The following is a 26,298-nucleotide window of genomic DNA, read 5'->3' as shown; positions in this document are numbered from 1 at the left end:
ATAATTGAGAAAAATCTTTCTTTTCTTGTTTGGAAAAATTGGGAATATTCCCCCAAAACATATTTTCATTCGGGAATATATCTCACTTTTACAATTTTCAAAAATGCCCCACCATCCACCTTTTCTGGACGTATTCTCAAATAAATGTTTATTCTGGGGACATATTTCCAATTTTCCCATCCGAGGGTAGTGCATGCTAGTTCCCCATCTGTGAACACAAAGATCTGGTGTCATCTGAGTATTCACAAATAATGCGCGCAGACTCATGACAAAGAAGTAAATAAGCTGCGTCTGAGGGAAATGGATAGGTTATGTCGAATCCTTGACTCAGAGTTCTAATACTCTTCCTCGTCTCATCAACTACAATCATTGTTCTTGGCTCATACAATAAGATAAATAGTGGATGAAATATAAAATGTACGAACATGATATACCATAAGTATCGAATTGAATATATAAAGTATAAATGCATGAATATAGATGAAACGATTAACTTATATGATTCATCACTCGGATCTCTGTCTACGGGTTTGGGTTTTTCATTATATGTATGAAGGTTACAGAAATAGTCGAATGACTTTGAGACCAATATAAGCCTGCGTAGCAGGAGGAACTTCACTTACACTTTCTCTATCTCTCCGTCTCTCTCCTATTCTCCTCTCAATGCTTTTCGGCCTCTCTCTTCACTTGGGAGAGAGGGGTATTTATAGGGAGGTTACGTGGGGTCCACTTCTGAAGCCCGTTATAACCTTATCCTCTTGTGTTTTGTTCCACTCACGCATAAGTCATCGTGTTCTCGGCTGCATCTGCGTGTTCTGTCTGGATACGCAGTATTATCTGTGCTTCCAATACAGGATGACTAACACGTATGCTGTTTGAGGGTATTTAATGCGGGTAGTTGAGATGTCTGTCAGCGGTAGACAGCTATCCTCTGCCTCTGTCTTGTCTGCGTCAGTATGACTATCCCCAGCCGTAAATCTTAGATCTTTCTAGGGATAGGATAAAGTGACTCTTGGCTGTCCACGCGTGATATCATATCTTGATGCCCTTAGCCGCATGTCCTCCACGTGTGTCTTTGTGGGCACGTGGCGGAAGATGAAATGTGTACATACAATTTGCCCCTTTTCCTCCTACTGGGCGGTTAGTCGAAGTGGGAAGAAAAAACATGTTACTCTCTTCATATTCTCTTTACTATTTTCCTAGATTTTAGGGCACGTTCCCCACTATTTGTAATAACTTCTTCTTGGGTAGTGGAAGAACGTATTACTCTCTTCATCTTCTCTTTATTATTTTCCTAGATTTTAGGCACATTCCCCACTATTTGCAATAACTTTTTTTTGGGTAGTGGGGCGGTTTTTATTTCTCTTTGCATATATATATGAGAAGGAATGTGAAAATTCTCTAATCATAAATTTCATTCCTTCTCTTTCCTCGGAATTTTCATTCTTTGTTCTCTGCTTTTGTATCCTTGTTATTAACTGCTGCTGCTGCTACTGTTGTTCGTCGAGGTTTTCTGCTGCTGCTATTGTTGTTCGTCGAGGTTTTCTGCTGCTGCTATTGTTCTTCGAGGCTTTCTGCTTAATTTTTTGTTTATAGGTAGGTGGTTTTACTGTGTCTTGATTATCTTTTGATGAACTGTTGCTATATGTGTTTGTGATGAAGAACATATATATAAGTGTGTGTATGATTTCCCCTGTTCGTTATTACAAACAGTAATGATTTCTTCCTTCGTATATGTTTGCCCCTATTTGTTATTTCCCATTTTATTTAGGGTTTGTTCTTATTTTCCATCTGGTTCATGATTATGAAGAACTGGATGAAATTGGGTTTTTTGATTTCTGTTTTGTCTTCGCATAAATCTGAAACTTGTTTGTGTACCACGCAGACATGGCTGACCGTCCGCGGGTTTCTTATCAAACTCCACCGCCTAGTCCGAGTAGATCTCCTCCGCATAGGGATCCTGATGTTTCTCCGCCTGGTGGAGGTTCGTCTAAATCTTCCCAAGGTGATGCCCGCATTCATAGGGTTTCGTCTTCTTCTGGTCAGAGACACTTATCTTCTAAGAGGGGTGAGTCGCATAGAGGGAATACGCAGAAGGGGGACCGGCCAAAAGAGGCTCCTGGCTCCCGGTATGCTGTTTCTCGTCCCTTAGTTAATCCGCGTGATGATCCTAAGAGAACGCGGGATGTCCTACCTCTTCGGTCAGTGGCGCCTTGATAGACACATTTTTGTGTCTAATTTGATCTCAATACTATATATTGTTGGCACTCGATTTTGTACTAATTTTGTTATTTTATGTATTTGTAGGTATTTTTTGGAAATAAATATTTTTGGAAAATTCGGCTCGAAAAGTTGATTTTAGCACCCGGAGGACAAGTGTTATTCGGACTCTCACTTTTGGATAAGGCGTAACCTAATTCCTAAGGGGCACCCCCAGGTCACCCCAAGGCATCTGCTATTCGCACCCCAGTTCAGGATAGGGGCATATCATCTTCAACCTTTTTGAATTTCAAATTTTGGAGGGAAAAATGGTAACAAAATTAGGGTTGAAGATTTGAAGGTGTTCCAGTGAGATTCAATCGCTGGAATTTAAATTGACCTAACAGAGATGGTATAGGTGTTGGTTTTGATCAAAATTGGCTGGATAATCACCAGGTGATGAAAACATCAAGAACAGTTTTGGCGGGAAAAATTGCTCTTGAACTACCGTGACTAGGGTTGAGGATTTAAAGGTGTTCCAGTGAGATTCAACGGCCCAAATTAAATGGGTTTGTTCCTAGGGCCTAGACAGAGCTGGTATGGGTGTTGGATTCGGTCAAATTTGGTTAGATAATCGGTGGGAATCAAAACAGGGAAGATATTCTCAAATAGGGAAGATATTCTATTTTTGGAATTGTTGGATGGAAGAGACGTGCATGGGTTAACTCTATTGGCTGGAAACTTCTCCTACATCTAAGAGATGATGCGTGAAAGAGATAAACCAGGAAACAATCCGTAACAAATCAGAGAAATAAAGAAAAAATATTTCGGAAAATATTCTTTTTATGGCCGGATATTCTTGGAGTTATTACAAGGATTGGAGTGACCTGTTGTGTATAAATAGGTCCCTAGTGTCGAGCAGAGGAAGTCATTGGGAGAGAGTTAGAGCCGAGAGAATCAAAAGAAGAGGTCGACAGGCGAAGAAGTTCTGCTGCTGCTCAGCCAAGAACACGAAGAACGTTGTACAGTCCAGGAGAGTCGTTGAAAAGTGTCTCTTAATTGCGACAATTTCCAATTCCTTTCTCGCGACTTAGGAATAGCGCTTACAGCACTTCAGTTGTGCCGTTCTTCCGTGACGCTTCCTGCGTGTCGCAACGGACGGTCTTAAATCGATTTTCCTATTATTTCATAATTTGTAATCAACTTTTGAGAATTAATAAAATCTTTTGAGATGTATTACACCATGATGAGCTAAACCCAATCCCAGGGGTGACGGAGGAAGCCATTCACACAATATTTATGTGGTAATTTTTATTTATTTAATTTTTGCAATATTTTTATATGATTAATTGCATTGAAAAAAAATGATTTAAATGGTTTTTATTAATCAATTGTATTTTCTCTTGATAATGCATGCTTAGTTTTATACTCTTGATGCATCATGCTTGCGACTAACATTTGATATTTTGGAAATCTGCTTTTGGCAAATATTAAGAATCAAATCAATTGTTTAATTTGCATAATTAAAAATTAAATAACATTACATAAATATTGTTGAATGGTGGAATCTTCACCTCTATTTTTCTCCATAAAAAAAATTCACATCACTTTGTTTAATTTTGTTACATTTCTAAGTTTAAAAAAAAAATCTATCTTCACAAGTTTGAAAAGAACCCTGTTTTAAAACCACTATCTACAACAACATTTGAAAATACATCAAGTTTTTGGCGCCGCCGACGCGGACCTGTGCTTAGGTAGAATTTTTTTTTTTTTTAGGTTTATTATTTTTTTTCCTTTTTACGTTTCTTTTTGTCTTTGATTTGCAGGTTCGAAGTGGAGTACTAAGGACCTTGGAAGGAAAATCTTAAAGGGAAAGGAGCGAAAGAGGAATTTTTTTTTGTTTTATATATAGAAAAGAGAGAAAAAAAAAGAGAGATTTTTATATATATATTTTTTTAGGTTATTTTTCTTTTTCTTTTGCACTTTACTTTATTTGGACTTTGGACTGGACTCTTGGACTTTATTATTTATTTTTTTAAACCCTACGGAAGGGTACCCTTAAATACAAACTGTGTGCAGGGAAGGACGGTGATTACAATATCACCTCGGCCCCTCGGGTTCGCACACGGCATAGGAGTCGTGGCCCGAGTCGACGACAACGGTTCATCCCCCGTCTGGTACGGGAGGTAAGTACAACCGAAACACTCGCGAATCCCCTGCAAGCGAGTTACTGTACTCCTTAAGGTGCTAATTGTTTGAGGACGAACCGGACTGTCTTTATTTTCATAGTAAAGGGAAAGGCCTGGCCTAAACAAGATAAGGGTTCGGATTTCATCACCGCTCCCTTCTTGCCCGCTTTAGGAGAACAAAACCTAACGCGAACCCAAGCTTTAAAATCTGATTAGAAAGAGACCTATAGGGTATCGAGCTTGTTAGGAAAAAATTTCGAAGGATATTGGTTATTATTTTAGCATACTTCGAAGTTCATGACGGTTTCTGTGAGTTGAATGCGTGACTGCGCCGCCTTGTACTGCGGTGAGGCCTTGGGTATCAAAGCTCCACTAAGCTTCCCTCGCCTCGATTCAACTTACTTTGACTCGGATTGATTCCAGAGGGGTTTGCTTAAATTGTAACGAATTCCCCTTCGAGAGATAGAAGCTGGTATAGAAACAATCTAAGTGAGCCATCATGCTTGTTGTTTGCTAGAAATCTTTAGGTTTGCTGTGGTAAAGTCGAGTCAGCCTGCTGTGTGATTGCTAGAACCTTCCTGTTAGGATTTTTATTTCTTTTTGATTTTTTTTAGTGTATGCCCAATTTTGTTAATAGGGCTTGGAAAAGAGATACTTTAGGTCGATTGATTAGCGAAAAACCTAGTAGTTATTTTGATTTAAGCAGGGAGCTCGAAGATTGTTCTTTTGAGAGCCCTGTTTTTGGAAACTTCAGTTTTGAGAATCTGTCTCTTCGTGAAAATCTCATAACCCCTAGTACTTCTGTTGTGCCAGCGATGGCAACTTTGAAAGATTATATGTTCCCAACTAGGACCAACCGAGCTTCGTGCATTAAATTGCCAGCCACTACGGCTAATTTCGAGATAAAACCTAGTATTCTATAAATGATACCTATATTCTTAGGAAAAGATGATGAGAACCCTTATTTCCATATTAGGGACTTTGAGGAAATTTGTGGGACAATTAGAATAAAAGACCTTACTGATGAAGTCTTGAAACTTAAGATGTTTCCCTTTTCCTTGAGAGATAAAGCCAAGACCTAGATGAACAACCTACCATCTGAATCCATTGAAACATGGCAGGAACTTATTGCCGCTTCCTATATGAAATTCTACCCTAAGCATAAAACTGCAGTTGTTAGGCAGACAATTAGTGCTAGTGTGCAAAAAGAGGGAGAGTCTCTTTATAGATTCTTAGAGAGATTCAGTGATATCCTATCTCAGTGTCCTCACCATGGATTTGATAAGATGAAACTCGTACATATTATTTATGATGGTTTAGACTATTCGACCAAAGCCATGGTTGAGTCTATGTGCGCTGGTGAGTTCACTAGTAAAAGTGCTGATGATGCTTTTACCTTCTTAGAAGTTATCGCTGAAAAATCCCAACAGTGGGAATCTTGTGTTGAACCCCCTAAAAGACTCTTGGTTAATAGAAGTAGCACCAATGTGGTAGATACGAGTTTTGCGTCTGATGTTAAGTTTGCTGCTTTGTCAAGAAGGTTAGAGGCTTTGGAAATGGGTAAGTCTAAAAATAGGTCCCTTGTTGAACCTAATAGAGCCTCTCAAGTCTCTAGTTGTGGAATAGATCCCGATAATTCATTTTGGGAAGGTCAGGTTAGTGAAGGGCAAGCTCATGCTGTCTATAACAATGCTAGGTTTGAGAACCGTCAGAAGATTGACCCATACTCAGAGACCTACAATCCTGGTTGGAGAAACCATCCTAATTTTTCTTGGTCTAAGGGTCAGAATCAAGGCCAGTCTAGTAATTATCATCCTCCCCCAGGATTTGGTTTTAAGAACTCTTCGGGTCAAACTCAGTTTCAGAACACTTCCGAGAAAAACATCTCTGCCTTAGAGGAAAATCTCATAATGTTATCAAAGAACCACATGAGCTTTCAACAAGAAACTAGGCAAGAATTGAAGAATACTTCCCAAAGTCTTGCCGAATTAAAACTTCAAGTAGGAAAAATAGCTAAGTTTATAAGTGAGACAGAAGATGGAAAGTTCCCTAGTCATACTGAACCTAATCCCAAAGGGGAGAAATCGTACAATCATGTGAATGCTGTCACAACCCTTAGGAGTGGAAAGAAAGTAGACAACAAGGTTGCCATGCCTGATAGTGAACATGCTGTAGTTCACCCATCTGAACCAGAGAATGAATAGACTGATAGAGTCTCTAAAGAGACCAATGAGGGTCATGTTGAGTCTGATTTTGTTCCCAGAGCCCCATTCCCACAACTGCTAGTTCCGACTAAGAGGGAGTCCAACTTTAATGATATATTGGAGGTTTTTAAGCAGGTTAATATCAACCTTCCATTATTAGATGCAATTAGGCAGATTCCCTCTTATGCCAAGTTCCTTAAGGACTTGTGTACGCGAAAGCGTAAGCTCAGTGTCCAGAAGAAAGCCTTCATAGCTAGTCACGTGAGTTCTATTATTCAGAATACCACTACTCCTAAGTATAAAGACCCAGGGTCCCCTACCATTGCTTGTACAATAGGTAAGTACCGTGTTGAGAAAGCATTGCTTGACTTAGGAGCCAGTGTGAACTTACTGCCATACCATGTGTACCTTAAGCTAGGACTTGGTGAGATGAAACCTACCCAGATGACACTTCAGTTAGCTGATAGGTCCGTAAAATTCCTCGTGGTGTGATCGAGGATGTTCTCATAGAGGTTGACAAGTTTATTTATCCAGTGGATTTTATTATCCTAGATACCCAACCTGTCCCTGACCCAGAGAACCAAATACCAGTGATTTTAGGTCGCCCGTTTTTAGCCACATCTAATGCGATCATAAACTGTCGAAATGGTATTATGAATCTATCTTTTGGTAATATGACTATTGAGTTGAATATTTTTAATGTCAATAAGCTACATTCTGAGCTAGATGACACGTGCATTGAAGAGGTCAACATGATAGGAACCTTAGTTCCGAAGTCTGTACCAAACACCGAATCGGAAGATCCATTAGAGAGTTGTCTAGCCCGTTTTAGCATGGATTTCGACGATGATAGCAACATTGAACAAGTAAATGCTCTGTTGGATTCTATTCCTATGTTAGATACCGATAGATGGAAATCTAGGTTTGAACCATTACTAGCTACCGAATCTACCTTAAGCCCTTATTTCGAAGAGCCTAAAGATCCTCCTAAGTTGGACCCCAATTATGCATTTGTAGGCCCATCTGAGATTTTGCCTATAACTTCCGATTTGGATAGTGATCATGAAATTAGGCCAGTAACCGTGCTTCAACACAATAAGGAAACCCTAGGGATGACCATAGAGGATATAAAACATATAAGTCATATAGCTAGTATACCTCAAAAGAATTTAGAGGATGAACCACCTGATTATAGCTCATAGAAAGCAATTGACCTTTTTCAGGAACCGGATGGTCTAGAAATTAGGAATATTGTGACTAGTTTATGTAGAGATATCCAAAGCTCTAAGTTTGGGGGTAGTGAACTAGAAGAAATTCAAGCCATAGTTAAAGGTCTTACGGAGAATAGTGATTACCCTAAATTTGGGGGTAAAGATTGTCAATTATCCCCCAAGTCCCTAACTTGGGACTCAAGCCTAGTGCATCTGAGGTATTGCTTGAGTCTATTCAGAATCCACAACCTGATCCGCCTGATACTTTTCAGGAGGAAATCCATATATTAGAAACCCGTTTTTCGGATGAATCTATTTTTCAAGACACTCTTATGAAGCCCAACTGGAGGCTCTGGATAGATCCGGTTGTCTTGCAAGAAACCTTAGATGAGGATGTGCTCCTTCTGTTCATTTTTCAGAACCAGTGCAGTTGTCTCATATTGGTGTTAGCTCTATTTGGTATTATGGACCCACAACTCTTTCGGCTATTGGTATATGACTTTGGAAGGTGAAGATCCTTTTTGAGGTATTTGATGTCTGGCTGAAGACTTTAAACTTAGCACTTCTTGGGAGGTAACCCAATCTCATGCAACATGGTAATATCTTTCCTTAACTCTTTTTCTTCAAGTGGTAACAGTTTCTCCTTGTTCATGCTTTTAATTTTATCTTTAGAACATTGAGGACAATGTTAGATTTAAGTTTGGGGGTGGGGAAGAAACTTTTTGTTAGTTTTAAATTGCAATAAATAAACTCCAGAGCCTAGAAATTTACGCCTATTAAAGATAACACTAACCAATCTAAGTGGATGGAAACATTTTTGTTTTAGGAGTTGAGGAACCAATCTGACTAGATGAAAACATCTATAGAGTCTATTCATAAAATCACAGAGCTCAGGTGTTAGAAATAACATGATAGTTTCGCCATATCTCGTCGAGTCCTTTTCACTTTCTATTTTCAGTTTTCTTTTATTTCAAGTGACTTGGTGGGGCACACGATTCAAGTTGTTACCATTGCTAAGGTGAATTAGAGTGACTGAGTTACTAAAAAAAAAAATGACCGGACCAGTTAGACCAATCGGAATAAGTATTGACACTTGGATAACCATATGCGTGTGTTCTCCCTGTTTCCGTCGCCTAAGCAAGCGTGGAATGCAGGACCCGTGGGAACTATCATGTAATATGCTGACAAGAAGCATTCGCTTGGATCAAAAAGGTCTATTCATGCCGTTAAGTTAAAAAAAAATAAATAAATAAATAAATGGTTATTGTTATGTGTAGTCAACTGCTGGTTCCCTTGTATTTTCCAGTTTGTTGACCTAGAGTTCGGATTATTGACCACTGGTTCCCTTGTATATGCTAGTGTGTTAATATTAGTCAGACCGGTATCTCAGTCATTTAGGTTAGGTTCACCTTGGCAGAGGCCTTCAGACAGATATGGGAAACACCGTTCGCTTTTCAACCATCTACATTTTTCTTTTTCCATCTTCTTAATATTTTCATGTGATTAGTCTGACTCCGAGTATGATGTCCATCGTGAAACTATCTTAGTAGAGCTCTGTCACTTATATGAATTTTAGTATGCTTGAGTGCAAACTCGTGTACAACAATTGGAATTTCGCATCAGGGTTCTTCCTCTTGGAGTCAATAATTGTATGCCAACCAAGGAGGTTCTTTAGTGCTTTCCAAGGTTTTGCGTAGATAGCTAGGGTCTGGAGTATTGGTTTTTGTGGGTACACCTCTGATAAACCCACCCGAGATTAACTCGGTCACTTTTCAAGAATAAATTTTGCTCGAGGACTAGCAAATAATAAGTTTGGGGGTATTTGATAGACACATTTTTTTGTCTAATTTGATCTCAATACTATGTATTGTTGGCACTCGATTTTGTACTAATTTTGTTATTTTATGTATTTGTAGGTATTTTTTGGAAATAAATATTTTTGAAAATTCGGCTCGAAAAGTTGATTTTGGCACCCGGAGGACAAGTGTTATTCGGACTCTCACTTTTGGATAAGGGGTAACCTAATTCCTAAGGGGCACCCCCAGGTCACCCCAAGGCATCTGCTATTCGCACCCCAGTTCAGGATAGGGGCATATCATCTTCAACCTTTTTGAATTTCAAATTTTGGAGGGGAAAATGGTAACAAAATTAGGGTTGAAGATTTGAAGGTGTTCCAGTGAGATTCAATCGCTGGAATTTAATGGGCTTCTTCTAATTGACCTAACAGAGATGGTATGGGTGTTGGTTTTGATCAAAATTGGCTGGATAATCACCAGGTGATGAAAACATCAAGAACAGTTTTGGCGGGAAATATTGTTCTTGAACTGTCGTGACTAGGGTTGAGGATTTGAAGGTGTTCCAGTGAGATTCAACGTCCCAAATTAAATGGGTTTGTTCCTAGGGCCTAGACAGAGCTGGTATTGGTGTTGGATTCGGTCAAATTTGGTTATATAATCGGTGGGAATCAAAACAGGGAAGATATTCTCAAATAGGGAAGATATTCTATTTTTGGAATTGTTGGATGGAAGAGACGTGCATGGGTTAACTCTATCGGCTGGAAACTTCTCCTACAGCTAAGAGATGATGCGTGAAAGAGATAAACCAGGAAACAATCCGTAACTAATCATAGAAATAAAGAAAAAATATTTCGGAAAATATTCTTTTTATGGCCGGATATTCTTGGAGTTATTACAAGGATTGGAGTGACCTGTTGTGTATAAATAGGTCCCTAGTGTCGAGAGTTTGGGGTCGAGAGGAGGTCCAGAGAAGCAAAAATCAAGAGTTGATGAAACTCTGTTGTTGCTGCTGCTGATGATGAAGAACACCAAGAACACGAAGAACGGACCAGCCACAGCAGTCGTTGTTCAACAGTGTTAAAGACTCACACCTGTGGGTCGTACATCAGGCAGTCTTATTTCCACAGCATTTGCGACAGGACAGCAGCAGTCTTATTTTGTCACTGAGGGTCGTAGTTCTTTGGTTTTATTGTATTTCTCATATTCTCATCATTTGTAAACCATTTTTGAGCCATAATAAATTATTCTAAGAGCATTTTTACTATGATGAGTTAAACCCCAACACTGAGACGACGGAGGAGGCCGAGCTTCATGCATGGGTAATTTTATTAATTCTTTTTAAGACTTTTGCATTAAAAATTAATTGAAATATGATTTGATTAAATTGGGTGTTATTTGATTAGATGGGTCATGCTTAGCTTAGGTGATTTGATGCTCCATGCTTAACATTTACAACCAATGTTTTGAGAATCGACTTTGGCAAAATAAGAGTCCATATAAGTTTTGAGCGATTATTGTTGAGAATAAATCATTGAGCCTTATGTTATGAAGATTGGCCGAATCATTAGTCCCAGTACCTCTTGCCCAAATTGTTAATATTTTTTGTATATATTTTTATTTTTAAATCTTTACAAGTACGAGCAACGAACTTTTACTACCACTTTCAAAACTATAACAAAATGAAGAAAAAAAAATGACCGGACCAGTTAGACCAATCGGAATAAGTATTAACACTTGGATAGCAATATGCGTGTGTTCTCCCTGTTTCCGTCGCCTAAGCAAGCGTGGAATGCAGGACCCGTGGGAACTATCATGTAATATGCTGACAAGAAGCATTCACTTGGATCAAAAAGGTCTATTCATGCCGTTAAGTTAAAAAAAAAATAAAAAAAAAATAAATGGTTATTGTTATGTGTAGTCAACTGCTGGTTCCCTTGTATTTTCCAGTTTGTTGACCTAGAGTTCGGATTATTGACCACTGGTTCCCTTGTATATGCTAGTGTGTTAATATTAGTCAGACCGGTATCTCAGTCATTTAGGTTAGGTTCACCTTGGCAGAGGCCTTCAGACAGATATGGGAAACACCGTTCGCTTTTCAACCATCTACATTTTTCTTTTTCCATCTTCTTAATCTTTTCATGTGATTAGTCTGACTCCGAGTATGATGTCCATCGTGAAACTATCTTAGTAGAGCTCTGTCACTTATATGAATTTTAGTATGCTTGAGTGCAAACTCGTGTACAGCAATTGAAATTTCGCATCAGGGTTCTTCCTCTTGGAGTCAATAATTGTATGCCAACCAAGGAGGTTCTTTAGTGTTTCCAAGGTTTTGAGTAGATAGCTAGGGTCTGGAGTATTGGTTTTTCTGGGTACACCTCTGATAAACCCACCTGAGATTAACTCGGTCACTTTTCAAGAATAAATTTTGCTCGAGGACTAGCAAATAATAAGTTTGGGGGTATTTGATAGACACATTTTTGTGTTGATCTCAATACTATATATTGTTGGCACTCGATTTTGTACTAATTTTGTTATTTTATGTATTTGTAGGTATTTTTTGGAAATAAATATTTTTGGAAAATTCGGCTCGAAAAGTTGATTTTTGGCACCCGGAGGACAAGTGTTATTCGGACTCTCACTTTTGGATAAGGGGTAACCTAATTCCTAAGGGGCACCCCCAGGTCACCCCAAGGCATCTGCTATTCGCACCCCAGTTCAGGATAGGGTCATATCATCTTCAACCTTTTTGAATTTCAAATTTTGCAGGGAAAAATGGTAACAAAATTAGGGTTGAAGATTTGAAGGTGTTCTAGTGAGATTCAATCGCTGGAATTTAATGGGCTTCTTCTAATTGACCTAACAGAGATGGTATGGGTGTTGGTTTTGATCAAAATTGGCTGGATAATCACCAGGTGATGAAAACATCAAGAACAGTTTTGGCGGGAAAAATTGTTCTTGAACTGCCGTGACTAGGGTTGAGGATTTGAAGGTGTTCCAGTGAGATTCAACAGCCCAAATTAAATTGGTTTGTTCCTAGGGCCTAGACAGAGCTGGTATGGGTGTTGGATTCGGTCAAATTTGGTTAGATAATCGGTGGGAATCAAAACAGGGAAGATATTCTCAAATAGGGAAGATATTCTATTTTTGGAATTGTTGGATGGAAGAGACGTGCATGGGTTAACTCTATTGGCTGGAAACTTCTCCTACAGCTAAGAGATGATGCGTAAAAGAGATAAACCAGGAAACAATCCGTAACAAATCAGAGAAATAAAGAAAAAATATTTCGGAAAATATTCTTTTTATGGCCGGATATTCTTGGAGTTATTACAAGGATTGGAGTGACCAGTTGTGTATAAATAGGTCCCTAGTGTCGAGCAGAGGAAGTCATTGGGAGAGAGTTAGAGCCGAGAGAATCAAAAGAAGAGGTCGACAGGCGAAGAAGTTCTGCTGCTGATAAGACAAGAACACGAAGAACGTTGTACAATCCAGGAGAGTCGTTGAAAAGTGTCGCTTAATTGCGACAATTTCCAATTCCTTTCTCGCGACTTAGGAATAGCGCTTACAGCACTTCAGTTGTGCCGTTCTTCCGTGACGCTTCCTGCGTGTCGCAACGGACGGTCTTAAATCGATTTTCCTATTATTTCATAATTTGTAATAAACTTTTGAGCATTAATAAAATATTTTGAGATGTATTACACCATGATGAGCTAAACCCAATCCCAGGGGTGACGGAGGAAGCCATTCACACAATATTTATGTGGTAATTGTTATTTATTTAATTTTTGCAATATTTTTATATGATTAATTGCATTGAAAAAAAATGATTTAAATGGTTTTTATTAATCAATTGTATTTTCTCTTGATAATGCATGCTTAGTTTTATACTCTTGATGCATTATGCTTGCGACTAACATTTGATATTTTGGAAATATGCTTTTGGCAATTATTAAAAATCAAATCAATTGTTAATTTGCATAATTAAAAATTAAATAACATTACATAAATATTGTTGAATGGTGGAATCTTCACCTCTATTTTTCTCCATAAAAAAAATTCACATCACTTTGTTTAATTTTGTTACATTTCTAAGTTTAAAAAAAAATCTATCTTCACAAGTCTGAAAAGAACCCTGTTTTAAAACCACTATCTACAACAACATTTGAAAATACATCACGCCTCCTTCTGCGTCTCATCAACATCCTCTACCTCCCCTCTAGTGTCTCAACCCAAAGGGAGGTCTTCGAAAGAAGTGGTTTCGAAGACTGATGTATCTAAGGTTCATCCTAAGAGGAAAGCTTCCGAGAGAAACCCTTCGAAGGGTTTTGTGCCTGATCCCGTGGAGGAGGAAGATATTTCTCAGGAAATACGTAGCGTCTCTGTTGGGGAGAAGAAAGTGACCTTCAAACATATTGATATGGAGGTTTTCAAGGAAAAGCATGGTCTTCAGCTATTCGATGTTCGTTTTTACGCTGCTGATGATGATATTACTTATGAGATGATATCGACATATAAGTTTGATGAATTTCATCTGCTGACCACGGTGGGGGCCTTTGAAGCGGGTCTTATGTTGCCTTTGTACAAGTCTGGGGATTCTTTTTATTATGATGTGCTGGCTGGTCGAGAGGGTTCTTCGAAGAACACACAATGTTGCTCTATTTCCCAACTTCATGTGAATTATCTTCGTGCACTGAGGGAGTGTTATCTTCGGAGCAAATGAGAGACAATGATGACTCTTTATGTTCCCAATCCTGAGGAAAGGGAGTGGTATACGCCTGAGAATTTTAACAAGTCTTTCGGTGACTATGTTAATAGTAGGAATCGTAAACCTTGGAGTGTGAGTCTTCGGAATATTGCCGCTCCTCGTAGTGAGATCCGCCTTCTGAGTGAAGTAAGTGGTTCTAAGGTGAAGTACGTCCCGGGTACAGAGAATTCTACTAACAAACTGGTGGTTCCTACTCGTGAGCGGATCAAGCGTGATCATGACTATGAATGGCACGCAACTGTTATTGAGGTTGTTGGTCCCTGGGCTTGGGGGTGGGTTCCAGGTCCGCAAGGATGGCGTCCTACCGCAGATAACTAGATACGTGCGGCTCCTCCTGCTCGTTATGGGAATTTCCGTCCTTGGCATTTGAATTTGAGGGCATGAATTTCCAATATGCCCTCGATGTTGTTGATGGAGATGACGAAGAGAGTTCCGATGCTGATCTTCAGCGAAGAATGTTGCGGTTGTCAAGGTATATTTCCATATGCCTTGTCCTTTAGTTGAGGCAGTTTTAATTCTTTTCAAATTCAGGGATTTTTATTCTTGTGCCTTGTCTTTTAGGCGACGAGAAGAGGAGGAATAAATCCCAAGCAGTCCACCACCGCAACAATCGAGAAGGCGGAGGTTTTAGAAGTTAACAGTCCGGTGACTGAGCTTGGAGAGGATGAAGATATGTTGATATGGAAGAGCGTACTGATACATCCCTCCAGGTCATGATGATGAGAATTTGTTGAAGGGAATACTACCGCTGGCGGCGGTATTGGTGGTGGAAATTAATCCCGCAGGTTGTCATGATACTGGTGCCGAAGCTAATCCTGCGGGTTGCAGTGCTGGTGATGATAACACTGGCCTTGGGTTGATGAGGGTGTTGGTGGTGAAATTCCTGCTATGTCTCAGGAGTTTTCCTTTGGTCGGATTTATTCTGCGGAGGATAGTTTTGACATAAACGCTGCCCTGGGCCTGGCTTCTGAGTTCAACCTGCTTTCCCCAAACGATGATTGGGATGTGCTTGGTAACTCTAGCAAGGCGGATGGAAAGGGCAAGGGAGTCGTGGATGCTAGTGATGTTCCAGAGGGGAGCGGTGCTAGAGACCTTCCAGATTTGGATGGGGAGTAGCCTCGAACTCTTCGGGTGCTAAATTCACGGACATGGGTAAGGCCTCGGTTGGGTCTTCTGGAGATGATTTTCCTCAGTCACTGATCCTTGAGGGTGATGATGCCATCTTAGCTTGGTTTAAAAAGAAGAACTTGATGTTCGTACCCAATCCACTCCTGTGGTGGAGGGTGAGAAGAAATCTGATGCCTATACCCGTAAGATGATGCAATTGTCTCCCGAGGACCAGGTTGCAGAAGCGTGGGATAAGAATCTTCGGGCCTTGGAGGCTGCTCTAGTAGTCGACGCTCCCTCGACTGTTGCTGATATGATGGGTTGGCTGATGGGTATCAGTATGGATTTCCCCAACAGCGGATGTTAGAGGTGAGTTCTCTTATCATTTGCCTTGTATCAATTTTAGCAATTTTTAGAGTCAGGGTGTTCTAATTTCTGATTCGCAGATGATGAGGAGTGAGCATTGCAATCACATGTTGTACCAGTTTTTTAAGGCCAAATCCCTTAAGTTGGAGGCTAAGCTTCGTCTTCGGGAAGAGGAGCTTACTGCGGCTGAGACTGTCATTGCTGATAGGGATAGGGAGATATGTGAGTTGAAGAGTCTCCTCAAGGCTAAGGAGCAACAAGGCAAGGAGGAGGAGAAGCTTCGCTTGGATCTTGCTATGGCTCGTAGTGAGTTGGAGAGGCCAAGAAGAATTCTTCGGCTGTTACAGGTTTGATTATCTGTTCTCTTCCTTGTTGTTGTCCTTTACTGTAATTAGTGTTCTGTCTGAGTCTCCCCCCCCACCCTATCTTCAGTGGGTGGAGTTCCTGAGTTAGTATGGCTTCGGAAAGAGCGGCAACGTCAGAAATCTCGCATCGCAGAGTTGGTAGAGAAGATAAAGAGCGAGGCTGATAAGTGGAATGCTCGTGCCGATGAACATAATGCTCTGGCAGAGGAGTGGCGGGTCAGACGAGTCCAAATGATTGATATGCAGAACAAATATAACAATGATCGTCGTTTGTTTAATGGAACGTTGTTGTGGACGCGTGATAATCTTCGTGAATCCCGAGAACAGGTCTCATCATTGGAAGCTAAAATCAATCTCTTGGAAGAAGAATTGCGTCAAGCTCGTTCTTCTCAGTCTTCTGATGTTAAAGATTACATTCAGCGTCTTGCTAGGGAGAGAGATGACGCTAGGGCTGAGGCTGGTGCTCTTAGCAAAGCTTTAGCTGCGTCTAGGGCTGATGTGGTACGCCAAGCTGAGTCTGAGAGAAATCTTGAAGTAAATATGTATCGGCTCAACAAGGGTCTGGAGGGTTTAAACAATGAGGTCAACCATCTTCGTCACTTGGATTCAATGAAACAGGTAGAATTAGATGCGAGTCAGTACGCCCTTTCAACCCTTCAAGCGGATTATAAGAAGTTGTCAGATGAGTATGATTTTCTTGATGAAGCCCGTGATGGTTGTTAACGAATATGAAATAGCTTCGGCGAGAGTCGAAGGTATATGCTTATATTATCGAGTGTGATTCTGTAATTTCCTGGACCTAACCATCTGCATTTTTCTTTTCCTTGCAGAGCTCCAGGGACAGCTTCGCACTGCAAATGAAGAGCTTGCGGAGGCTCAATCAATTAGTGCATCAGGAAAGCCAGATTAATTATATCAAAGGTTTAGCTACAGCAAGGGACGAGGCTGCCCAAGCCGCTTCGAAGGAAGTGAGTCGCCTTTCCTCGTTGTTGTCAAAGGCTGAGATGATGAATACTGTTATTGCGTACAAGGCTCGTGTCAACTAGTGGAAGAGACTAACAAATTCTGGATAGCATCGAGTATGATCTTAAGACCGAGCATGGCCTTATCAAGAGCTATCGCGCCGTGAGAAACCCCCGCCCCTACATCTGGTTCTTCAGGGCCTTCCTCGGGTGGGAGCGTACCTTCAACGCAGAAGGGGAAGATTGCTAAACCTGCTGGTGGGGTTGAACCATCCAAGTAGATTTTTAGAGAGTTGATCTTTGTTGATTATGAGGCTTCGTGAGATTCCTTTTGTATTTTCTTGTTTCCGCGTATCATTGCCAAGCCTGTAATCAACTTTTAATGAATTGATCATTGTTTTAATTTTTATCTGTGTTGTCCGATTTTTTTTAATATTGTTATGGTTAATTTGGAATATAACTGAATGTAATCAGGATAGCGAAGTGTTTGAGTGCGAACCCGAAGATATGTGTATCTTCGTGAACGTCTTGAGACCTGTCACCCCGCTGGCTAATCCTGGGCCAGAGGATTCCCAGACGGTGGGGGTCGGGGCAGCGTTCTAGGATATGAGTTGTTTGGAATGTACGTTCATTCCGTCAACCCGCTGCCATAAGATTGGTTGGGTATCTCTTTCTGCTGGATGCCTTCCCCATGGTCCTACACTTATAGACGCTGATAGGGGAGTCCCGAGAGATTGTAGGTGACTACTTTCCCCAAGTAAAATAGAACAACAATTAACACAGTGTTTACGTGGTTCGACAGCAGAGTGTCTACGTCCACGGGTGAAAGAGGGTTAAAGTGTCTATTCAGTTTGTTGAGTTACATTTAGAAGAATTCCATTGATGGAACCTCTGAGGTAGTAAATAGAAAAACAGGAGGATGAAGTATTGACGCGGAGGCTGTATTTACAGGTGTAGGGTTCTCGTGAGGGTTATGTTTACACGCAGTCGTCTTGTTACTATGTTGCTCCATGTATTGTGACTATTTTTTGCCAAAAGTTTGCTTGATTGATAGGTTGAGGTTTGCTATTCCTCTCTCAGAGATAGAAACATGTCGATCGCAAGCGTCGTTTTCTTCTTCTGGCGCTCTTCACGCAGATGCAGGTCTGCGTTCCCTCTACGGGTAGTATGGCTTGAGATATTTTGCATTCCATGGGTGTTTGAGGATCTCCCCTTTTAGGTTGCGCAGATAATAAGACCCATTTCCTGCAACATCATGTATGACGAAGGGTCCCCCCATGTTGGTGCTAATTTCCCCACTTCTTTTCTCGTTGGTATTGGGGAATGGTCCTCAGCACATACTGCCCTTCTACGAAATTTCTAAGCTTAACCCTCTATTATACTCCCTTGCTAGTTTCCTTTGATAGTTTTCCATTTTTTGTAGTGCTGCCTCCCTCCTCTCTTCTAGATCATCCAACCTTTCCAACATCATGTCCGCTGTGAGGTTCTTCTCCCATGCTTCAGTCTTCGTAGTTGGCATGATTATTTCTGTTGGGATAATAGCTTCGGCTCCATAGGTGAGTAAGAATGGGGATTCTCCCGTGGCTGATCTTCGAGTTGTCCTATAAGCCCACAAAACGTTGTGTAGTTGCTCACACCAACGCTTCTTGTATTCGTCCAACTGCTTTTTGAGGATGAGTGCGAGGGTTTTGTTTGTGGCTTCTGCCTGACCATTTTTGAGGGTAAATTGGTGTTGACTTGTTCTTTCGAATTTTGAAAGTATCGAAGAGTAAGTCGATGTTTTTTCCCTGGAATTGCTTGCCATTGTCAGATACAATCTCAGCTGGTATGCCAAACCTGCAAATGATGTTTTGAAAATGAATGTGAAGACATCTGCGTCTCGGATCCTTGCCAGGGCTTTAGCCTCTACCCATTTGCTGAAATAGTCCGTGGCCACTATCAAAAATCTTCTCTTCCCTGATCCTTCGATTAGGGGACCCACGATGTCTATGCCCCATTTTGAGAATGGCCAAGGGCTGTCTACTGGGTTCAACATTGTTGCGGGTGCGTGGATTTTTTTGGCGAAACGCTGGCATTCTTCGCATCTTCGTGACATTCTTGCAGCGTCTCGTATCATTGTTGGCCAGTAATATCCTTGAGTTTTCTTATCTGCTAGGGATCTCATTCCGCTGTGATTGCCTGCGTCGCCGCGGTGTATGTCTTTCAAAATCAAATGTCCTTCGGATCTGGATAGGCAACGTAATAATGGTCCGAGAAAATTTTTTGTACAAAATTTCTTTTCTCAGATCATATCTTCCTGCCTTTGACTGTATTTTTCTGGCTTGCTTTAGATCCGAGGGTAGTATTCTTTCTTTTAGGAAAAGATGAATCTCAGATCTCCAATCTTCTTCTTTGCTGAAGTCTTCATCTTGATCTGCCTTAGCCATGATGTCGTCTTCTTGGAAATCATCCGCGATGAATTCTCCCACGTCATCATCTGCAATATCTTCTTCTGCGTGGTTCCTTGCTGTGCAGCGCAGAGTTCTTGAATATCAATTGAAGGCTCGTAAATCCTGGTTACTTTGATTGCTTTGACGTCCTCGTTTCTGAGCATCGATGATATGTAGGCCAGGGCGTCCGCGTGCCTGAGTTCCTTCCTTGCCAGGTGTCGGAATTTGATGTTTGGATTTGTGATGCCAGTGTTTGCACCAATTCCATGTATGCTGACAATGTTCTGTCATAAACATTATATTGCAACCCTATTTGTCGGATGACCAGCTGTGAATCGCTTGTCAGACGCACGTCAGTTATGCCCATTTCTATTATCAACTGAAGGGCATGCACCACTGCTTCATATTCAACTATGTTGTTGGTATGCCCCTTGAATTCTAACCTGAAAGCATGTATGATCCTGTCTCCTGTTGGGGTGGTGATTACGATGCCTATCCCCGCCCCTTCTTTATTTTTCGACCCATCTACGAAGACTTCCCATTGCCTAGGATTTTTTGGTTCCAAGATGTCTATAGGGTCTTTACCTTCGTCCATTTCTGGTAGTCCTGCTGCCTTTCGTCCTTCGATGATGACTTCTTCGCAGTTATCCAATGGTAAGTCTGCTAGGAAATCTGCTAATACTTGTGACTTCTGAGAGTGTGTGTAGCTCATGGATGATATTGAATTGATCTAGGTGAGTATTCCATTTTGCAATTCTGCCTACTTTCCTGCGTTTTTAAGGACTGCTTCTAGCGGAGCTTTGCATGGGACGGACGTAGTGAGTCAAAAAGTAAGTTCTGAGTTTCAGGGTTGCCCATACTAATGCCAAGATGAGCTGCTCGATCTTCGTGTAGTTCCTTTCTGCTGCGTTCAGAGTCTTGCTGATGTAATAGATGGGCTGCTCTATCTTCGTGTTGGTTTTAACCAATACTGCGCTGACTGCATCTTCTGTTGCTGCTATGTATAGTGCCAACACTTCATCAGGGTCTGGTTTTTGTATATAGGGATCTCAGCCAGGTATTCTTTGATATTTCGAAAAGCTTCCTCGCACTCTGCCGTCCATTCGAATTTGCTTCCTTTTTTGAGAATGTTAAAAAAGTGCTTACATCTATCCGAGGACCTGGATATGAACCTCCCCAGCGCAGCCAGCGAACCATTGAGTTTCTGAACCTCTTTTAAATTCTTTGGGGATGGCATTCTTACGATGGCTTCAATTTTAGCGGGATCGACTTCAATGCCCCTCTTCGTCACCAAATATCCGAGGAACTTTCCGGAAGTGACACCAAAAGTGCACTTCTCTGGGTTTACCTTCATGTTGTGCACTCTCATTGCTTGGAAAATATCTTTTAGGTCTTGGTGATGATCTTTGCGCAGCTTGCTTTTGACGAGCATATCATCCACATATACTTCCAGCGTACTTCCAATCCATGGTTTGAAAATTGCATCCACCATTCTTTGGTAGGTTGCCCCTGCGTTTCGCAGTCCAAAGGGCATTCTTACATAGCAATAGAGGTCGTGTGGTGTATAGAATGTTGTATGTTGCTGATCTTCTTCTGCTAGGAATAATTGATTGTATCCAGAGTATCCATCCATGAATGACATTTCTTCGTATCCTTCAACTGCCTCGACAAGTTGGTCAATGCTTGGCAGTGGATAGCTATCTTTAGGGCAAGCCTTATTGAGGTTGGTGAAGTCGATGCATATCCTTACTCCGCCATTTTTCTTCGGTACGATGACCATGTTAGAGATCCATGTTGGGTACTTAACTTCTTTGATGAATCCTGCGTCCAGTAGTTTGCGGAGTTCCACTTCAACTGCTCGATGGTATTCTGGAGCTACTTTGCGCACCTTCTGCCTAAAAGGGGGGGTACCTGGTTTTATTCGAAGTTCGTGATGAACTAATTTGGGTCAATTCCCGGCATGTCCCCCAATTTCCAAGCAAAGATGTCCGCGTATTCCTTTAGAAGTTTGATTAGCGCGGCTTCTCTTTCTCCTCCATCAAGGTGCCTATTCTGATAATCTTCGGGTTTCCCTCAGTACCTATGTTGACTTCTTTAGCTGCTTCGACAGGTGTAAACGTGGGTTTTGGTTCCCCCAAGAGAGGAACTTTCTTTGATTGCTATTTGGTGGGCTCTCCGTCTTCTTTTGTCGCAGAGGTGCTTGCTTCTGCGCTGCCAGTGGTGCTTACGTTCAGAAGGATTTTTCCGGAGATTTCTTCCAGATATGTATCTATGGTTATCTCCTTATTTTTGGCTCTTCGGGACTGGTGCTTTTCTTCCCGCTCATTATTGATCTGATTCTGTAAGGTCTGACATTCCCGCGCAGTTACTTGGTCTCCTTTAATTTCCATGACTCCCTGGGGTGTTGGGAATCTGAGATATTGATGGTAGGTTTCCGCTACTCCCTTGAGCTTGTGAACCCATCTTCTTCCGATGATGGCGTTGTAAGGTGAAGGTGCATCTACGATGCTGAATCGAGTGTCCACTTTCATGGGACCTGCGTCTACTTGTAAGACAATGTCCCCTAGGGGCTTTGTAGCTGTTCCGTTGAATCCGTAGATGGTGTAGTAAGATGACAACAGTTGCTCGTCGTTGAGTTCCATACGTTTGAACGTTTCATAGAACAGGACGTTGACTGAGCTTCCTCCATCGATGAGAATTTTCTTGACATTGCACCCTGCTATTGGGAGTGTGAGGACTAGAGGATCATTATGGTCTTCCATGTCTTCTTCCACATCGTCTGCATCGAAAGTCATGGGCGCGTCCATCCATTGTTCGTGCTCTTTTACCTCTTTCCCATAGATCTTATAAAGCTCACAATAATCTTCGAATTGTTTTCTCAATCTCTTCCCAATCTGGGCGGTTAAGGATGGTCCTTGAATCTATGAACATGAAATCGTGTTGAGGGTGCGGTTTCCTTCTGGTAATTGAACCTTCTTGCCTCTCTTTGTTCTATCTTCATTATCAATCTTCTGTATATATTGCTTCAGGTCTCCTGCGTCGATTAGTTTTTGAATCATTATCTTGAGATTTTTGCACTTTTCTGTTTGGTGACCGTTGAAACAGTGGTATTCACAGTATTCCTTGGATTTTTCTGATCTAGGAGGTTGCTTTCCCTTGGACCATGGCCAATCGAAGTTGTCCATCCCTTTGATCTCTCTCAGGATGCGCGAAGGTGGTACCGTCGTAGTAGTCCGAGTTCTCGAGATTGTAATCAGGGTCTGATCTTTGGTTGCTCCTTGCTCCTCTTTGATTTAATAGAAGTGGGTTGTTTGCGATCACCATTCTTCTATCTTGATTAGGTGCTACAGACTTGGAGTTGGCTTCGTCGCGTTGGTTTTCTACCTCTGCGCTATGAATGTTTCTTTCCTTTAGTGTTTGGTTCTCTTGTGCTAATATCGCCACAACATCTGCGTATGCCTTCTGGTTCTTCCTTAATTCTGTCAGCTCGGCCATCATCTGAGCGGAATGATTTGACCCTTGATTTGGTGTTCCTGCCCGCAATTTCTCATCAGCGGCTATGGTTTGTTCCTCATCCACGATCTGTATTACTGGTTCTGGTGGGTCTAACTGTGCACCTTGGGACCTCGACGGTTGTTGTGAGGGTTGGCCTGCTATTAGAAGCGGTTGCTTGGCTGGAAAGGGTATGTTCTGTTCGTTGGTTAAGGGCATCCCATAGAGGGGTTGTTGTATTCCTGACTCTGCCACGACTTCCTGATGTTCCTGTAGTTGAGCATTGGTTACTCTGGGAGCTGCAACTTTGGATCCGCCAGCTCTTGAAGCTCCTGCTTTGGCTGCCGCGGCATTTACTGCGTTTCTTGCGATGATGTAGGAATTGATGGGGGCATGCTTTCTGCATTATCCTGCGCCTTATCCGCTGCCTTTAGCTTTTCACCTCTCTGCTTACTCCTATTTACCACTGGGGTTGTCCTTGGCATCTCTTTTGAAGGAGCTTTAGCCTTCCCGACATCTTTGCTTCTCTCCATCTTTTAATATTTTTCTGAAAGAGAGAGAAAAAAATCACGAAGACAATGGGCCCCACGTGATATCTATTAGCGTTTTGAGTCCTCAAAGGTGTAAAATCTTGAAAATACTTAAGGCGTCCATCTGTTCGAAGTTTTGATTTTCAAAGACCTAAAAACTTAGAAAATGCATGAAGAATCAGATTTACTTAGATAAACGCGGATCTGTTCATAATTTTGATTTTCAAAGACGTGAAAACTTAGAAAATGCATGAAGAATTAGATCTACTTAGATAAATGTGGATCTGTTAAAAATTTTGGTTTTTGAAATCATGAACGGAAAAAACCGTAGTGTTCCATACATCGTTATTTTCAGAAAACGAATCCTGAAACAAGTCACATGAGAAGATAAATCTTTTACCGGGATGAAGATACCTGTTTCTAGCGCCAGATTGTGAACACAAAGATCTAGTGTCATCTGAGTACTCACAAATAATGCGCGCAGACTCATGACAATACAGTAAATAAGCTGCGCCTGAAGGGAATGGATAGGTTATGTCGAATCCTTGACTCAGAGTTCTAATACTCTTCCTCGTCTCATCAACTACAATCATTGTTCTTGGCTCATACAATAAGATAAATAGTGGATGAAATATAAAATGTACGAACATGATATACCATAAGTATTGAATTGAATATATAAAGTATAAATGCATGAATATAGATGAAACGATTAACTTATATGATTCATCACTCAGATCTCTGTCTACGGGTTTGGGTTTTTCATTATATGTATGAAGGTTACAGAAATAGTCGAATGACTTTGAGACCAATATAAGCCTGCGTAGCAGGAAGAACTTCACTTACACTTTCTCTATCTCTTTGTCTCTCTCCTATTCTCCTCTCAATGTTTTTCGGCCTCTCTCTTCACTTGGGAGAGAGGGGTATTTATAGGGAGGTTACGTGGGGTCCACTTCTGAAGCCCGTTATAACCTTATCCTCTTGTGTTTTGTGTCACTCACGCAGAAGTCTTCGTGTTCTCGGCTGCATCTGCGTGTTCTGTCTGGATACGCAGTATTATCTGCGCTTCCAATACAGGCTGACTGACACGTACGATGTTTGAGGGTATTTAATGCGGGTAGTTGAGATGTCTGTCCGCGGTAGACAACTGTCCTCTGCCCCTGTCTTGTCTGCGTCAGTCTGACTATCCCCAGCCGTAGATCTTAGATCTTTCTAGGGATAGGATAAAATGGCTCTTGGCTGTCCACGCGTGATATTATATCTTGATGCCCTTGACCGCATGTCCTCCACGTGTGTCTTTGTGAGCACGTGGCGGAAGATGAAATGTGTACCTACACCATCCATAGGAAAAATCCAATACTTTAAATATCTATGGAAGAAAATGAATGCTAGCCATGGACAATCCAAATAGTCCCTCAAGATCTCCAATCTGCAAGGTGGCATTACAAACTATGAGAGTTGATTGGTATATTAAAGACCAGAGCAGAGACATGACTTGCATATATAGATTATTACAGATATATATACCTTATTACCTTGACAAATTTAGCTCCACCAAAATATTCTTCCTGTTTAAGACGAGATGTCCTTACGTAACGCGAAACATATGATGCTTTTCCATCTTTAATACGCAAACCATGAAGCATTCTGTAGCATGGCATAACTCATATCAACAAGAATCTACCGCTTGCAGTGCATGCGTTTTGCCGTACTTTGGACATTTGAAACAATGTTTTGGGACAGCAATGCAGAATATCGTAGATGATCAGAAAAATGTGGATAATATTTCATAGACCACATTAGCTGCCGGGTTCCACACAAACTACATCCCTCAATCATCATCGATGCACGACGAACAGTAATTTTACTCAAGTGCTTTAGTTTGGGACGGAAGTACACAGTAGAGACTAGACTGAACAAAAATAGTACTTTGTTGACCAAAGTCGAATAGCAAGATGTATTTGTATTTGTGCTGCTAGTACTGAATGCAGAACTCTTGGTTAAAACTTAATGGAAATGCTATTCACCTTCCTAATCTCCACCTCTCTACTCTGCTCCCTCCAATCTACACCACATATCAAGAATTTAAATCACATTCAGTTACTGATGGGGTTTACCATTTTCTAAATGTGGGATTTAGATTAGAAGAAACATAGTAGGGAGGTGAAGAATAGAGAGCTGAATAGCACCACTGAAAACTTAAAAGTGAAATTGCACAAAAAAATAAAATAAATAAAAAATAAAATATACGTAGCCACGTACCCATCTCCATCGAACCTGCACATAACATGTAAAACATTTAGCAATCGTCCTTTTTGGGTCCTACCATGTTAAAACTTTAATAATTTCCGACAAGATCCACTAGAATTTGAATAATTTCCGATCATTCATTTTTAAAATTTTGTGTCTCCAGTACAATTATGTACCATATATAGAGCATTATTTCGTATTCTCTCTGTTATTTTTTTTTTGTCTTTTCTTATATATCCGTTCTGTTCATAGTTCGTGGATTCGGATGAAATATCAATCTCGGACTAAAAGAATATGTTAATTGATCCATGTTTGCTACAGTTATGAAATTGCTGTCGCCCAAGAATCAACAAATCCTCCTACCACGTATATAGGTAGAGGGGGTCAGTTCTCGTACATTAACAAAAGTGCCTTGAACTCATAAATTTTCATGTTT

The 26,298-nt window shown here is 40.9% G+C and overlaps 1 pseudogene; it reads right to left on the bottom strand.

The window, feature by feature from the left end:
* Positions 1-26,052, bottom strand: part of LOC113306464 — a 39,971-nt pseudogene extending 13,919 nt beyond the window's left edge.
* Between the last annotated feature and the right edge of the window lie 246 nt (positions 26,053-26,298).

This window comes from Papaver somniferum, chromosome 8 (genome assembly GCF_003573695.1).
Source record: "Papaver somniferum cultivar HN1 chromosome 8, ASM357369v1, whole genome shotgun sequence".
Lineage (NCBI taxonomy): Eukaryota > Viridiplantae > Streptophyta > Magnoliopsida > Ranunculales > Papaveraceae > Papaver > Papaver somniferum.
This window is presented reverse-complemented; position numbering and strand designations above follow the sequence as displayed.